Genomic DNA, 18616 nt, shown 5'->3' with positions numbered 1-18616 from the left:
CATTGTAGGCCTATAGAACGGCCTATAAAACCCCGATTGGTATGTCACCATATCGGTTGGTGTTTGGTAAGTCTTGTCATCTCCCGGTCGAGCTTGAACACAAAGCTTTTTGGGCGGTAAAGACTTTAAATATGAGAATGAATGAGTCGGGTGAGTACCGGAAACTGCAATTACAAGAGTTAGAGGAGATTAGGAATGAGTCGTATGAAAATGCGGCGATTTTCAAAGAGCGAACAAAGGCATGGCATGATAAGATGCTCGCTAGCACTACAAGAATAACTAAAACAGGCGACCGAAATTTGGCGACTGATACTGGTAGTCGCCAAATTGGCGACTGATTTACAATTTGGCGACTGAAATCAGTCGCCAAATTGGCGACTGTCTTTTTTAAAAAGGGAATATTATTTGGCGACTGATATATCAGATTTGGCGACGGATTTTATGTAGTCGCCAATTTGGCGACTGAAAATCAGTCGCCAAATAAAAATTCAGTCGCCAAATCTTTTTATACAAACCAGACCCCCCTCTCTCCTACTTTACTCTTTCGAAACCAAAAAAAAAAAAAAGGCGATTGCAGCGACGACGACGAACGGCGACGAGACTACACTACCACCACCACTTCCACCGCCATTTCTACCGCCATTTCCACCGCCACTTCCACCCTCTTTAATTAGGTTAGTTTTTTTTTGTTTAATTTCAGTTTAATTAGTTTAATTTGTTAGATTAATTTGTAGTTAGTTTGATTAATTTGTGGTTAGTTTGTTAGATTTATTTGTAGTTAGTATGTTAGATTAATTTTTAGTTAGATTTAGTTTAATTTGTGTTTGAATTAAAAGGGAATGATTAAGAGGTTTGTCTTTAGGTTTATGGTTATGGGGGGAGGGGGTTTCGGCCGTGGGTGGCCGTGGGGTGGCCGTGGGTGGGGTTGGTCGGGGGTGGGCCGTGGTGGGCCGTGGGTGGGTGGGTCGTGGGGTGGCCGTGGGTGGGTCGTGGGTGGTGTATGGTGTTGGGTAGCTAAGTGAAACCGTCTCATTATCATAAGTATTAAGCTAAGTGGAACCGCCTTAATTAATAATATTATTATTATTATTACTAAGTTAAGTGAAATCGTCGTATTATTATTAATATTAAGCTAAGTGAAACCGTCTTTTGGATTAATGGAATTAGCTAAGTGGAACCGTCTTTTGGATTAAGAGAAATTAGCTATTAGCTAAGTGGAACCTCTTTAGGACTTGATTTTGATAAATTTAGTTTGATAATTCATGTTATTGATGAATTGAGGTTGAATAACCTTGTTTTTTTTTGTTTTTTCTTCTCTTTTCAGGGTTGTCACCGCGCTGCTAGGCACCACCGTACGCGGTAGCTGTTGCTTCTTGTTTTCTTTTCATTTTTGCTTTTACTTGATTAGGTAACCTCCTCTTACCAGTTACCTTTTAAATTTACTAATTTTAGTTCAAATTATGTTACGGACTTTAGGATAGAAGCCTTTACTATGTGGTTGAATAATTGGGCTATTGATTGACTTAATTAATTTAGTACTTGATTGTGTTGTTGTTTGATTTGATGTTGACTTAGTACCCGTTCAAGAATTACTCATTAGGAGTAATTCTTGAATAGTCCCCATTTTGGGATCGTCTTTGTACGTTCAAGTCATTTAGGTAGTAAACACGTACTTGTGATTTATTAATGAGGAATGAGTTTGGTGGCGATCCCTTTAATGTTCTCCGAATACATGTATATGTGTATTTGGAGAACTCAAGGGAATTGCTTTGCCAATTTTTTCCTCATTAATAAATTACAAGTGTGTTTGCTAGTGACTTGAAACGTACATTGACGGGTTTAGGTTGGAGTGATAAGGACCCCATTCGAAGATGGATTACTTATTGACAATATTTATATATTGTTTTCATATGTTTATTGTATAATGTGGAGTATAATGTTTAAATTTTGTATGTAATATTATTGTTATTTTTTAAAAATGTTTAAATTACTTTGGGGTCTTCTTTAGATTAAAATGAAGAGATTGGAACGTTCATGGATGTATGAAGGAAGATTAGACCATTCCAATAAGAAAAGACGTCCTACCGCTAGATTTATAAAGGGTGTTAGCGAGTTTATTGAATTTGCTAAACAACAAGATGAATATGACTTGGTAGACAAAAAACTTAGGTGCCCTTGTGCCAAATGCAAAAACCTGAAATACCAGCTTGACATTGTAGTAGAAGAACATCTCATTATAAACGGGTTTAAGCCAAATTATTACAATTGGATTTCACATGGAGAAGCATATTCTCCAATTCATGAACAAACTCACACCCAACAAATACAAAATGATGAGAACCCATATAGAGAGATGGTTGTTGATGCTATGGATTCCACTATTTTTAATAGTGATGACCATACAACTATTTCTGAAGAACAACCGCCACACCCACAAGCAAAAGCCTTTCTTGACATGTTAAAAGCCTCAGAAAAACCCTTGTATGAAGGAAGCAAAATGACATTGTTACAAGCCGCTTCTAGGCTAATTACCTTGAAATGTGAGTTCAATATGCCATTTGTTGCTGTTGATGGCATTGCCTCGTTACTTGAGGAATCTTTCCCCGATGATAATATCATGACCCGAAGTTTCTATACTACCAAAAAAGTAGTTAAAATGGGATGTATGGTGTTGTGGAACATCGGTTTGTATGCAATGAAGTTTCAATATGCCATTTTCAATATATGCAATGAAGTTTGAGAAATTGGGAGGTGTTGGGTTGAAATGTATGGTGTTGTGTGTGTTGAAATGGGATGTATGGTGTTGTGGAACATCGGTTTGTATGCATGTTGTAAATTTTTGGCTAGCAATGAAAACGAAAATAACCACCAAAACATACAGTGGTTTTGGCGACTGATTTGTGATTTGGCGACTGAAATTCAGTCGCCAAATTGGCGACTGATTAAATGTAGTCGCCAATTTGGCGATCAATAGCGTCGCCAAATCACAAAGCAGTCGCCAAATTGGCTCAGCCAAACTGGCTACGTCACCCAAAAAAGGCGACTAAAATGGAATTTGGCGACTGCTATTCAGTCGCCAATTTGGTGACTACCTTTAATCAGTCGCCAATTTGGCGACTACCCTATCAGTCGCCATTTTTGGCATTTGGCGACTGATTTGGCAGTCGCCAAATTTGGCGACCGACTTTAGTCGCCAAAGCTAGAAAAGGCGACTAAGGTCCGCGACTGACCTTTGGCGACTGAATTCAGTCGCCAAATTGATTTTGGCGACTGATTTCAGTCGCCAAAATCAATCGCCTGTTTTAATTCTTTTTGTAGTGTAGAAAGACATTCACCGTTGGTCAAAAGGTTTTGCTCTACATATCTCGTCTTCGATTATTTCCGGGTAAGCTACGGTTAAGATGGGTTGGTCCATTTATTGTTACTCAAGTATTTCCACATGGAGCGGTGGAGATTCGTAGTCCGTCTACGGAAAAGATTTTCAAAGTGAATGGGCACCGTCTCAAACCATATTATGAAGGATTTCAACAAGAAGCGGTCGAGGGGATTGATCTTGTCGACCCAATTTATGACGATTGACCTTCTCATTTTCATGTCGAGCCACGACATTAAATAAGGCGCTTTACGGGAGGCAACCCGATTTAATTTCGTTGTTGATTTATTTACATTTTAGATAGTTTAATTTTTATTGTTATTCCGTTAGTTTAATTCCGTCTAATATTTGCTTGTGTTTTGTAGGTACCAAAAATTCAATAAATTTAAAAAAAAAAACCACAAAAACAGAAAAGCAGTAGCACGATAACAAGGGAAGGCAGAGCAAGCGGCTAAACTGCCGAGACCAGCAGCAACCCAAGCAGAAACCCGACCCAAAGTGCGTCCCAATCCGCCACTAGCGGCACCGGCCAGACACTAGCGGTTTCCCTACTGCTTCCCGAGCCGCCACCAGCGGCAAAAATCGCAACCCCAGCGGCACCCGTTCTGCTCTTCCTGCCACGCCCCTCGGCAGCCACCAACACCAGCGGCTGCCCCTTCTGTTTTTCCTGTCGCGCTTCTCGGCCACCAACAGACCCCAGCGGCTCCTCACGCTACAGGTACAATTCCGTCATCCTTCTCTTGTCCCTTTCCCTTCTTCATTCTTCACACACCCACACACAAAAAAAAAAAAAAAAAAAAAACACGAATTGCTTCAGTCGAAATTGCTTCCCCATACATTCAAATCACGTTTACTTGTTCTTACACTCCAATCCCTTATTCAAATTACCTTTTCTCTTTGTTCTTCATTCAAAATTCGTTGAAAAATCGAGTTTGTGGAACCCCAGTAATAGGGCTTTCGAAAAGTCCGAGTTGGGCATTCATTGAAGTCGAATTGGGTTTGATTTCTGCAAAGGGGTATACACAATTTGATTTTGTTACAAATTTCGAGTTTTGAAAACCCAGCATTCGAATTCGAAAATTTCGAGTTGAACATTCAAGGGTCGAATTGTGTTTCCTGTCTGCAAAACAGTAATATACACCACTCCCATTTGTTGAAAATCTCGACTTTTTGAAGCCCTAACCATAGAGCTTGAAAATTTCGAATTTGGGGGTTATTTGAGTCGAAATTGTGCTTGATTTCTGCAATTTGGAGTATACATCATCATTTCTCATTACAAAGAGGCAAATTTTTCATCTTTTGGTAAAAATTTTCATACTTTGTCTCTTCCTTTGAATTATTTGTTTGAATTTTCGTTCTAACTTTAATTTAAAGGCTTTATAATTGTTCAATTGAGTATTTGTTGGTGATTTATTGGCACTTGGGATTAGAATTGTTGAGCTTGTTCGTTGTTGAGGGAGATTTGGAGTTGTAAGAGAGCTTTGTTGTTGTTGTATACTTGGAGGGTGTTCTTTGTTGAGCATTATTGTCATTGTCGGAATAAGGACCACTAAACGTCAAACCACACTCGCTACCACCTCTAAACAACCCACCAAAAAACAAAAGACTACCCACACCACGTCCAAAACACCCATCCTTATTCCTAGAAAAATCCCCATTCCCAAACCCGCTACTTTGACCGTTAAGCAAGGGGATATTTGGGATGATCTACATGAGCGTCATATGATGGAGACCCGATTCCTTTGTCATGAAACATTACAGAAGTTGGGTATGCTTGACGTGATGAAGTCATTATTGAAGAATGTTGGTTTGGAGGATTTCATGGGGAAGGGGGCTCGCACTTATAGGAGATACACTTTAGAGTTCTTATCCACATTATCCTTGTCGGGAGCGTCCACTAAAACTCCTAAAATCACCTTCCGGTTGAAAGGACAATCTCATTCTATGACCTATGGGGGGTTGAGAAAAGCTTTTGGTATTAAGGAGATGAGTAAGGTGAAATATGTGGGTCTTGATAAGGATGCTAGTTCAACATGATGGAAGGAGTTGACGGGGTTGGATACACGTGGAAAGCAAGGTGAAATAAGTTCTTATATCCCTCACCCGTGTCTTCGAGTTGCTCACCGTTTGATAGCCAATACATTCCTTTGTAAGGGTGAGCCCACCAAACTTTCCCGTGTTCACTTTGGTTACTTGAGAGCTATGACTCCGGAGGGTGAGGGTGTACCCGATTGGGTTGATACTTTTGTGCAGTCTTGTTTAAAATTGTGTTCGACGGAAGGAACTAAGATTGGTGGTGGGGGTTTGGGGACCTTGATAATGCAACATTTGAAGATAGGTGTGGATGAGGATGAGGTACCATTGATGGATAGCTACCTTATGAATGTCCCTTGTTTGATACAATGTCATATGCTCCGACCACGTGTCGTAGAAGGTACATATTTTTGGTGTTGGGGTTCTAAAAATGATATTTATTTGAAGATTCCTCGCTCGGCCGATGATCCCTTGACTTATGGAGAGGTGACGGAAGATTTCCATATTTCCGCCGACCCCGACCTTGATCCTTTGGATGATGGGGAGAGTGATTAGAATGATAAGGAGGATGAGGGTGATGGTTGTGACACCCTTAAATTTAGCGATAATTAAAAACGTAAAATCTACAGAAAAACTGACAGGATATGTTTGTAATTGGTTCAACTAGACAAAACCTGTAATTTTTAAAATTTTCCCAAACCATTCACAAACATCTCCAACTTAAGAGTGCCAAAAACCTGCAAAAGCTAATAAACTTATTTACATAACCACGCTAAAGACACGGGAATATAATGATACAAACCAAAATAGAAGAGGGAGACATATGTCCCTTTAAAATATATACAAAACCAAAAGTTAAAGGTTTCTACAAAATAAAAACCAAACTAAGTCCAAGGTTCTCTTGCTCACTAGCTCGTCCGTGAACCCCAACTAAGCATCAAGTACCTGTCAATCGCATTTTATACAAACACGAAAGCCACAATTCAGTGGGGAGTAACTTCGAGTCCTCCCAGCCACGAAACGTCATATTTAATGTAACATGTAATGTAACATGTAAACAATTTGATAAACCATTTACTTATCAAGTATTCTAACATGTGAACTCTAAACTGACCAATTTAAACTATCATGTGAAACATATAACAAATAGTAATCCAAACTTTATCAATTGTAACCTAAACTTACATCTCACCTATTACAATTCATAAAATCACCATACAAGAAAGGGCAATATATCAAAGACAGGCATAAGTTCTTAGTCCCGTCAATAGTCACTCTGTAACTCGAGTCTATACCACGAGGTAGGGAAGGTAATCGAACCGGTATCTTGGCTTAGCGGTTAATATGAATAAAACATGGCCAAGACACAACACAACCCTAGCCTAAAATCTGCGCAGACCTAGACATGCGGATACACACCACCGCACCCAAGACCCACAATTTTTCTAAAACAAAGTGAGTACCCCAAGGAGTCCACCAAAGGGTTGGCTAGTACTTAAGCTGACCACTTACTATCAAAATAAGTAACGAGGTCATGCCCCAACTTGGATATAATCCCACCAAGTAGGAACACAAAGGCTATTAAGCAGTGAACATATACTCGTCAAAGACTATAAAGACCTATCTATGACAAACACAACAACCTGCAAGAAAGTATTTAATACCAATACCATTTCTAGCAATATTAACAATATTAAAGGCTTTAGGGAATCTAGGGCCGTTTCTACAATATAAGAAACTATTAAATTCAACCAACTATACATGTGAACTAAAAACTTGATAAATGGCCTAAAACAAGAAAAAGGCCGATTATCCAATTCATATAAAATTTCATCCAACCGAATTTTTACCCGCAACCCCAACCCCACCCTGCGACAGTGCACGGTTAAATTGCGGGCCGACCAATCACTCAATTAATCGACATCGAATCGACCAAAGGGACTAAGGCTCAGTTTTCGGCACAATCATCAAAACATTACAATTATCGCTATAAAATTCATTTTGAGCCTAATCATTACAATTTCATTTTATAATCTACCCTAACATGTGCAACTACCACTATAAACATAATTTTTACCATTAACATAATTTTTACTACTAATCATTATTCATTTCAAAGGTTTAACCATATGTTACTTATTCTAACTATAACATTAATGAACCCGAAATGACAAATATTGCATGAAAAACCGCGAAACAAGCAACGGGTGACCCGGCCAGCCGTGGCCTCACCGGGCTCTGTCTTTGCCACCCCCCTACACCTCCATTTTTCCGTTTTTGTTCATTTTAATTCCGTTTTAAGCATTACTTAATCGTTCCCATTCCATTTTTATACTAATATGAGTACTAAAACTAACAAAAGACATGCATGCAACCCATTTTATTATGTGAAATTAACTACTTAAATAAAAATCACAAAAACATACAAAAACAACAAAGAATGTGACGATTATTCGTCGAGTAACTCGAAATATGTTACCTTAAGCTAGAAAATGAGCAATTAGCACCTTGAAAACCAAACCCTAACAAGCAACTAGCCACTATCTTCGACAATATACGAGTCCCCAAACTCGTCCTCCAATTCTTCACCTAATTAAACAATAAAAACACAATAATAAGCATAAAAACCGAAATTATACCGAAAATCGTCTTAAAACGACATCAAGAAAACTGAAATTAAACTATACCAGGATGTAGATCTCGAAGAGAGGATTCCGGAAATATAAATTATGTGAAAATCCGACAAGAAATGAGGAAGTTATGGCGAAAATAGCTTGAATTTTTAAGTTTTAATGGTGTTTTGGTGATGGAATGCTTTAGAAGATAGAGGAAGATGAAGTTGGTAAGAAAAAATCAGAAAAAAGGAAAGGGGAAGGGGGTGTCCGCGGGAAAGGAAAGGAGGAAAGGAAGGGAGCGGGTTTAGTCGGGATTTTACGAGTCGGTTTTGGCTCGTTTCGATAATAATTAGAACCGCTTGTCAAATGTAAATTCCGACAAGACCAAAGTTCTTAAACACGAGATTACAAGAAAATTGAATACTCATACGACCCATTTCCAAAATTGTTTACCCAATTTTCAATAGAATTGTCATTTTCCTCCCGATATGCCCTTAAATCGAATTAAAAGATTTTTACACGGTTTAAACTATTTTTAAACGTTTCGAAACTATCAAAATAAATACTTTACTTCAAAATATAATAAAATTATATTTCTTTGAATTATTTTTACTTCAAATACGTTAATATTAAATTCAACTTGATTAATAAATTACTTTCGCAATATATTAACGGTCCGAAATTACGGGGTGTTACAATCACCCCTCCTTTTAGAAAGTTTCGCCCTCGAAACTTAGAAGGAGAAATTATAGTAAACAACATCTTAATAATATAGTTATAAGAAAATATAGGTATCTTTTCAATGAAACGGTGATACTCTCGTTGATCAGACAAGAACATCCACATTCATATCAAGATATAAAAATATTTCTACATCAATAAATGAGAAAACCCATTATTGGGACGTCACCAACAACGAGATTTAACATTCACTAATTTTAAAACCATTGAAAATCATAAAAGCATTTTCAAACTTTTAGTTTAAAGTTCTATAATAAGAATAATATCTTTACTAATTATGATTAAACCCGGCTTAGTAACTCGGAAAAAGAGTAAGAAAAGGAATACCTTACGAGAATAACTCAGGATATTTAGCTAACATAGAAGCTTCAGTCTCCCAAGTCTCTTCTTCGACATTTCCACAACGCCAAAGAACACGGACTAGAGGTACAACTTTGCTCCTAAGTTGCTTGTTGGCTTTTTCAAGAATCCGAATTGGCCTTTCTTCAACCACCAAGTTAGGCTCCAATTCAAGAATCTCTTCTTGGATGACATGGCTAGGGTCACTAATGTACTTCCTTAACTGAGAAACATGGAAGACATTGTGAACCTTGCTCAGATTTGGGGGAAATTCTAAACGGTAAGCAGCAGGACCAATCTTTTCAATCACCCGAAAAGGTCCAATATATTTAGGGCTCAGCTTCCCTTTTACGCCAAACCGTTTCACCCCTTTCATAGGTGACACTTTAAGGAATACTTGACCATCAACCTCAAAAGAAAGTGGTCGACGACGGACATCAGCATATGATTTTTGACGGTCCTGAGCGGCCTTCATCCGTTCCCGAATGATCTTAACTTGTTCAATAGACTCGGTCACCAAATCAGGTCCTAACATTGGAACATTTTGGGTTTGATCCCAACAGACTGGAGTACGGCATTTTCTACCATACAGAGCTTCATATGGTGCCATTTTAATGGAGGCTTGATAGCTGTTGTTGTAAGAGAATTCAACCGAGGGTAAACATTTCTCCCTGGAAGTTTGGAAATCTAAGGCACAGGCACGAAGAAGATCCTCAAAAGTTTGAATTGTTCTCTCGGTTTGACCATCGGTGGCGGCGTGAAAAGCAGTGCTCATCGTAGTTTACTACCCAAGGCTCTCTCGTAATGCATCCGAAACGAGAACAAAATCGAGGGTCTCGATCTGAAACTATATCTTTAGGAACCCCATGATAGCGCACTACTTCATTCACATAGGCACCAGCTAGAACTTCTAAACCCCAGGTCTCTCTAATGGGAATAAACCGAGCACACTTAGTCAATCAGTCCACAACCACCCAAACAGCATTCTTCCCCGAGGAAGTCCTGGGTAAAGCCATCACAAAATCCATGGATATAGACTCCCATTTCCAAAGAGGAACATCCAAGGGTTGAAGCAAACCCCCGGGCTTTTGATGCTCTATCTTTACTTTCTGGCAGGTGAGGCATTTACTGACATATTCTATAACTTCAATTTTCATCCTAGGCCACCAGAATTGCAATCTCAAATCTTTGTACATCTTGGTAGCTCCCGGATGAATAGAGTAAGGAGAGAGGTGTGCTTCATCAAGAATTCTTTTTCTCAAATTGGCTGCACTCGGAACATAGATTCTACCATGATAACGAAGATACCCATCATCATCAATCTTACAATCCTTAGCTTGCCCAAGTTGAATTTTAGCTCGAATGGATTTGAAAGTAGGATCATCGGGAAGGCAAGCACGGATCTCACGGTAGAAGTCAGGTTCGGCTGACATGGCATCAAGATGATGAGAGCCCCTTTTTACAAGGCTTACTCCTAATTTTTGAAGTTCTAAAGCAAGTTCAGGAGGTAATTCCTGAAAAGAATTCAAAGAATGACAGGATTTTATGCTAAGAGCATCAGCCACCACATTAGCTTTTCCCTCGTGATAAATTAGATCGGCATCATAGTCATTCACCAATTCTAACCATCTTCTTTGTCTCATGTTCAGCTCTTTTTGGGTAAAGAGATATTTCAGGCTTTTGTGGTCGGTGTAGATGTTGCAATGGACTCCAATGAGGTAGTGTCTTCAAATCTTCAAAGCATGCACCACCGCAGCTAATTCAAGATCATGAGTCGGGTAGTTAACTTCATGAACTCTAAGCTGTCGAGAGGCATATGCAATGACTTTCCCTTTTTGCATCAAGACACAACCTATACCATGCTTAGAAGCATCACAAGAAACATCAAAGTCCACTCCTTCTTCGTAAGGTCAACACCGGAGCGGTAGTCAACCTCTTTTTCAATACCTGGAAGGCATCTTCACACTCCTCGGACCACACAAACTTAGACTCTTTCTTCAAAGAATCGAGTCATCGGCCTAGCAATCTTTGAAAAATCCTTCACAAATCGCCGATAGTAACCCGCCAAGCCAAGGAAACTACGGATTTCAGAAACATTGGTTGGACTTTTCCAATCAACAACGGCTTCAATTTTGGCAGGATCTACCATAACACCCTCTTTCGAAATGACATGCCCAAGGAAGGTCACTTTAGGTAACCAGAATTCACATTTAGAGAATTTAGCATACCATTTTTCACGGCGCAAAATCTCCAAAATAGCACGAAGGTGTTTGGCATGATCATTTTCAGATTTAGAATAGATCAAGATGTCATCAATGAACACTACAACGCACTTGTCGAGGTGTTCTCTGAAAGTACGGTTCATCTGATCCATGAATACCGCTGGAGCATTGGTCAAACCGAATGGCATCACCGTAAACTCGAAATGACCATATCTCGTCTCGAAAGCGCTTTAAGAATATCACTTCTGACGGAATTTGAGGATAGCCCGAACGAAGATCAATTTTAGAAAAAGTAGAAGCACCACGGAGTTGGTCGAAAAGATCATCAATTCTAGGAAGAGGATATTTATTCTTAATAGTAACCCGGTTAAGTTCACGATAATCTATGCATAATCGCATAGATCCATCCTTCTTTCTTACAAAGAGAACAGGAGCACCCCAAGGTGAAGAGCTAGGTCGGATAAAACCTTTGACAATCAAATCATCCAAATGAGCCTTCACTCTTTTCATTTCAGACGGTGCCACCTATAAGGAGCTTTAGCAATAGGGTCGGTACCGAATAAGATCAATAGTAAATTCAACTTCCCTTTCGGAGGAATTCCGTAGCTCATCGGAAAAACTTCGGAAATTCACATACTACAGGAATGTTCTCTTTAAGAGGCAGAGAGGAAGAATCAGAAGTAGTCACCATACACAAGAAGGCTTGATGACCCTTTTTCATCGCATTGATAAACTTCATAGCAGAAATTAACTTAGTACCGGTTTGTCTTTTAACCATTTGATAAGACACACGGTGACCTGAAGGGCTTGTAAGAATTATTTTCTGATCTCGACATTCAAATTGAGCATGATAAGTTTGTAACCAATCCATGCCCAAAATGACATCAAATTCTTCAAGCGGAAATTGGAAAAGATTTGCTGGAAATATAGATCCCACAATAGAAATAGGGACTTCCGGATAGATTTTAGAACAGGAAAAGACATCACCAGAGGGTAAGGATATAGATGTGCTTTCTTCTTATGATGATTCAAGTGATAATTTATCGGAGAGTTTCATTGAAATAAAAGATAAAGAGGCACCCGTATCAAATAGTACCAAACAAGGAACATCAAAAATAGAAAATGTACCAGTAATGATATCGGGATGTGCCTCAGCCGCTCGGCTCATGACAAAAATCCGACCCTTCGGCCTCACTGGCCTCACTGGGGCGGCAGGAGTAGTAGGAGCCGTCACCTTCCTCTCCGGGCAAACATTGGCCTTGTGGCCCGGTTTGTTACAAGAAAAGCATATGATAGGATCAACAAAGCATTTACCAGGATGTGCTGGTTTCTTGCAATTATAGCACACTCGGTCTTTAGTACCTTTATTGTCATTAAAAGCTGAAGATTGACCACCCCGGTTAGCTTGCACATTAGAAACAAATCTCCTCTTGTTTGAGTCAGAGGGAGAAAAGATGAACCTAGGTGAAGGAGTAAAGGGCCTAGAAGATGGATATAAAGGCCTCTTACCAAGATTAGAACTGGTTGCACGAGCTTCATTTTCAATCTCTTTCAATGAATTCTCAGCCCACAAAGCATCATTGTAAATTGAAACAAAGCTAGTGGAGTCTCGGCGGACCATGCTTTTGATCTTAGGAGAGAGCTTTTCAAGATAAAAGAAGGCTTTTTCGTTGTCATCCTTCACCAATCTAGTTGCATAATGAGCCAACTCATTGAATTTATCGGTGAAGGTCTGAACTGGAAGGCTTCCTTGCTTTAACTCCATGAATCCCTTCAACTTCTGCTGTTTCAGTTCTTGCGGATAGAATCGGGCCTCCACTAATTCCTTGAAACGTTCCCAATCAAATCCTGGTTCAGATGAAACGGTAGGCCCAGTCATGGACCACCATCGATCTGCTTCTCGTACTAGGAAGTGAGATGCCAGCTTCACCTTATGTTCCTTCTTGACATCATACAACGTAAAGCTTTTCTCCAACTCCCGAAACCACCCTGTAAGAGCAACTGGATCAATCTCTCCACCATAAGTGGGAGTGTTGATTCGGGTTAATTGATTAGCCACCCAAGTATAGGTGCCTGGAGTACCCTCAGGAGGCGGAGGAGGAGGAGGAGCTTGTTGATTCTGCTGATTTTGTTGGTTTTGGAGAATTTGAGTAAGAACTAGTAAGATAGCATCATCAATTCTTCTTGGCGGAGCCATCTTACAAAAGAGAAAATTAGTTAGTACCTAACAATTAGCAATCACAAACAGACTACCACATAAAATCCTAAATCTACCCATCCTACCCATCTCTCAAGTTTCTTATTTAAAGGTCAAGTGATTTTAAGTGGGGTGCACAAACGTGCGTCGGGAGCAACTTGCTCTGATACCAACTGTGACACCCTTAAATTTAGCGATAATTAAAAACGTAAAATCTACAGAAAAACTGACAGGATATGTTTGTAATTGGTTCAACTAGACAAAACCTGTAATTTTTAAAATTTTCCCAAACCATTCACAAACATCTCCAACTTAAGAGTGCCAAAAACCTGCAAAAGCTAATAAACTTATTTACATAACCACGCTAAAGACACGGGGATATAATGATACAAACCAAAATAGAAGAGGGAGACATATGTCCCTTTAAAATATATACAAAACCAAAAGTTAAAGGTTTCTACAAAATAAAAACCAAACTAAGTCCAAGGTTCTCTTGCTCACTAGCTCGTCCGTGAACCCCAACTAAGCATCAAGTACCTGTCAATCGCATTTTATACAAACACGAAAGCCACAATTCAGTGGGGAGTAACTTCGAGTCCTCCCAGCCACGAAACGTCATATTTAATGTAACATGTAATGTAACATGTAAACAATTTGATAAACCATTTACTTATCAAGTATTCTAACATGTGAACTCTAAACCGACCAATTTAAACTATCATGTGAAACATATAACAAATAGTAATCCAAACTTTATCAATTGTAACCGGCTTACATCTCACCTATTACAATTCATAAAATCACCATACAAGAAAGGGCAATATATCAAAGACAGGCATAAGTTCTTAGTCCCGTCAATAGTCACTCTGTAACTCGAGTCTATACCACGAGGTAGGGAAGGTAATCGAACCGGTATCTTGGCTTAGCGGTTAATATGAATAAAACATGGCCAAGACACAACACAACCCTAGCCTAAAATCACAAGCAGACCTAGACATGCGGATACACACCACCGCACCCAAGACCCACAATTTTTCTAAAACAAAGTGAGTACCCCAAGGAGTCCACCAAAGGGTTGGCTAGTACTTAAGGTGACCACTTACTATCAAAATAAGTAACGAGGTCATGCCCCAACTTGGATATAATCCCACCAAGTCAGGAACACAAAGGCTATTAAGCGGTGAACATATACTCGTCAAAGACTATAAAGACCTATCTATGACAAACACAACAACCTGCAAGAAAGTATTTAATACCAATACCATTTCTAGCAATATTAACAATATTAAAGGCTTTAGGGAATCTAGGGCCGTTTCTACAATATAAAAAACTATTAAATTCAACCAACTATACATGTGAACTAAAAACTTGATAAATGGCCTAAAACAAGAAAAAGGCCGATTATCCAATTCATATAAAATTTCATCCAACCGAATTTTACCCGCAACCCCACCTGCGGCAGTGCGGTTAAATTGCGGTGACCAATCACTCAATTAATCGACATCGAATCGATCAAAGGGACTAAGGCTCGGTTTTTCGACAATCATCAAAACATTACAATTATCGCTATAAAATTCATTTTGAGCCTAATCATTACAATTTCATTTTATAATCTACCCTAACATGTGCAACTACCACTATAAACATAATTTTTACCATTAACATAATTTTTACTACTAATCATTATTCATTTCAAAGGTTTAACCATATGTTACTTATTCTAACTATAACATTAATGAACCCGAAATGACAAATATTGCATGAAAAACCGCGAAACAAGCAACGGGCTGACCCGGGCCAGCCGTGGGCCTGCCGGGCCTGCTGCCGCCACCCCTACACCTCCATTTTTCCGTTTTTGTTCATTTTAATTCCGTTTTAAGCATTACTTAATCGTTCCCATTCCATTTTTATACTAATATGAGTACTAAAACTAACAAAAGACATGCATGCAACCCATTTTATTATGTGAAATTAACTACTTAAATAAAAATCACAAAAACATACAAAAACAACAAAGAATGTGACGATTATTCGTCGAGTAACTCGAAATATGTTACCTTAAGCTAGAAAATGAGCAATTAGCACCTTGAAAACCAAACCCTAACAAGCAACTAGCCACTATCTTCGACAATATACGAGTCCCCAAACTCGTCCTCCAATTCTTCACCTAATTAAACAATAAAAACACAATAATAAGCATAAAAACCGAAATTATACCGAAAATCGTCTTAAAACGACATCAAGAAAACTGAAATTAAACTATACCAGGATGTAGATCTCGAAGAGAGGATTCCGGAAATATAAATTATGTGAAAATCCGACAAGAAATGAGGAAGTTATGGCGAAAATAGCTTGAATTTTTAAGTTTTAATGGTGTTTTGGTGATGGAATGCTTTAGAAGATAGAGGAAGATGAAGTTGGTAAGAAAAAATCAGAAAAAAGGAAAGGGGAAGGGGGTGTCCGCGGGAAAGGAAAGGAGGAAAGGAAGGGAGCGGGTTTAGTCGGGATTTTACGAGTCGGTTTTGGCTCGTTTCGATAATAATTAGAACCGCTTGTCAAATGTAAATTCCGACAAGACCAAAGTTCTTAAACACGAGATTACAAGAAAATTGAATACTCATACGACCCATTTCCAAAATTGTTTACCCAATTTTCAATAGAATTGTCATTTTCCTCCCGATATGCCCTTAAATCGAATTAAAAGATTTTTACACGGTTTAAACTATTTTTAAACGTTTCGAAACTATCAAAATAAATACTTTACTTCAAAATATAATAAAATTATATTTCTTTGAATTATTTTTACTTCAAATACGTTAATATTAAATTCAACTTGATTAATAAATTACTTTCGCAATATATTAACGGTCCGAAATTACGGGGTGTTACAATGGTGCTAGGAGTGGTATTGATGACACAACAAGCCGGCCCGTTGCTACCACTCTTGTGGCTACTTATGACCAAGTTTGGATGAAAGAAGTTGATGCTTGGAGGAAGGAAGTTGATGCTAAGCAATCTAAGACCGATGATAAGCTTGAGGCACTTACTAATGTGCTTTTGGAGACACGTGAGCTTGTTCGGTCTTTGGTTAGTGTTGCCAAGTTGGGTGAACATGCTACAACCCAAGATGTTAGGAAGGAGAGTCATGCCTCTAAGAGCGATGGTAACGGAGATTCCTCCGGTACTTAACTTGTGTTGGTATGTATTTCTTTTACCTTTTCCATGTCTTACTTTTTGTTGTTCCTCACATTAGGGGCAATGTGAAGATCAAGCATGGGGGAGGGAACTCTATTTGTATTTACTTTATTTTGCATTTTGTATTCAATTTAAAAAAAAAAAAACGAAAAAAAAAAAGAAAGAAAAAAAAAAGAACCCGGCTAGGTGAAAACCCGAAAGGGCGCCTAGGCAAGATTGGGTATATGGCCGAGGACGGAGTGAAAACCCGAAAGGGCGCTCCGGGTAAAATGAAGAATTGAGATGCGTGCCATGAGAGTAGTGTAAGGAATAAAAGCTAGATTGAAAACTCGCAAGGGCGGGCGATCTAGGCAAAATGAGAGATTAGGAATTAAAAAAAAAAAAATGTTACTTGGTTACTTGTTCTTTCATCTTGGAGGTGGCGACATAAGGAGGTTTGAAGGGTGGTTTGGGATAGGACATTTGAAGAAATAAGGGGGGATGGGTGGTGAAGTGTGATGGTTTGAACTACATTTTGTTTCACATTTTCATATTTTATGATGTAGTTTGTTGTTGGATATTGTTGCTTAGTGGAGGATTGGGTGACATGGTAATTATGTTGGAGTAGTAGTGGTTAGTTGTAGTGTTTGAAGTTGGAGCAAGCTACTCACGTTTCGCTTTGTAGACCTTGGTGTGGGTTATTTTTTTTTACTTGTCCCTGGGTTTTACTCGAGGACGAGTAAAGGTCTAAGCGTGGGGGAGTTTGATTAGTCTAGTTTAGTATGGGTCAATAAAGGTTATTTTGATGGTTAATTGATAGGTTGAGAAGCATTTTAGTGGATTTTATTGTATATGTCTCTTATGTTGGGTTGGTAATGGACTTGTGTGTTTTTATGGGATAATTGGATTGATTTTATTGTTATGTATGGAGAGGGCTTCTTTAGAGGTTGGTATTGGGCTAAAGATGTCATGTGAGTGTGGATTTTAAAGCAAGTCAAGGCCCAAGGACAAAAGTCAAAGCATGGAAGCAAATGAAGAAGAGGAAGCGTCATAATAGAAAGCCACTATGGGCGGCAAAATGCCGCTAGTCGCGGCACATCTCTTCTAGCCGCTAGTGGCGGGAAAAAGCCGCTAGTGGCGGCTCAGCATTGGATTCCGCATTGGATTCTACAACTCTCTTAATTCTCCTTTATTTTGGGATTTATGCTCATTGTTTATGACACTTTATGGAGATGCTCTTTTGAAGACTATATAAAGAGATGTTGTTGATCAAATTGGGAGACTCATACATACTTTTACATACTTTCTCTACCTTTTAATCATTAGAATACATAAACAATTTTCAATTTCTAGTTTGTTTTTATTTGTATGGAGGGCTAAGTTCTACATCTTGGAACAAGTTCTTGAAGCCAATTTAGTTATTGAATTGTAAGACTCTTATTCTATTTCTATTTCATTGTTTGAATATCAAGTTTAATTTGGATTATTGTTGGTTTGTTAATTTTACATCTAGAATGATCAACTAGTTGTTATTATTTAATTAACCATTGCTAGATTCGGTGAATGAATCTTTTGTTTGTTTACCTATTCCGTTGTAGCAATTATAATTCATCAAGTAGTATGCTAATTCATCATTGTTGAGTTATAAATGATTAAACTTGTATGAATCAAAGTGGAGCATCTCTTGTATTCTTCATTTATTCATCTTTGTTAAATTCCATCGCTATATTCTACAATTTTGATACGATTAAGCGCTTGACTAAATTGACAACATTGTAAGGGTTATTTGTTTACGCTTGTAGCTAATAACTAATATTATGTGGAATTAGAAGTCGACAACTTCATAGCAAAGTATTCAATAATGAAATAGATTAGAAGAGTCAATTATCAATTCATAACTAGTTGGTGGAAATTACTTGGT

The 18616-nt window shown here is 38.5% G+C and overlaps 1 long non-coding RNA gene across 1 annotated transcript in view; it reads left to right on the top strand.

Moving 5' to 3' along the window:
* Positions 1-566: 566 nt before the first annotated feature.
* The window catches only part of LOC141652851 (uncharacterized), a 199840-nt gene continuing 181790 nt past the window's right edge, over positions 567-18616 (top strand). The window contains exons 1-2 of the long non-coding RNA XR_012547262.1: positions 567-674; positions 1325-1408. This is a non-coding gene — a long non-coding RNA (uncharacterized LOC141652851). The remainder of the gene's footprint in view (positions 675-1324; positions 1409-18616) is intronic.

Source organism: Silene latifolia, chromosome 4 (assembly GCF_048544455.1).
Source record: "Silene latifolia isolate original U9 population chromosome 4, ASM4854445v1, whole genome shotgun sequence".
Classification (NCBI taxonomy): Eukaryota; Viridiplantae; Streptophyta; class Magnoliopsida; order Caryophyllales; family Caryophyllaceae; genus Silene; species Silene latifolia.
Note: the sequence above shows the minus strand (reverse complement) of the source record. Positions and strands in the feature narration are given on the sequence as shown.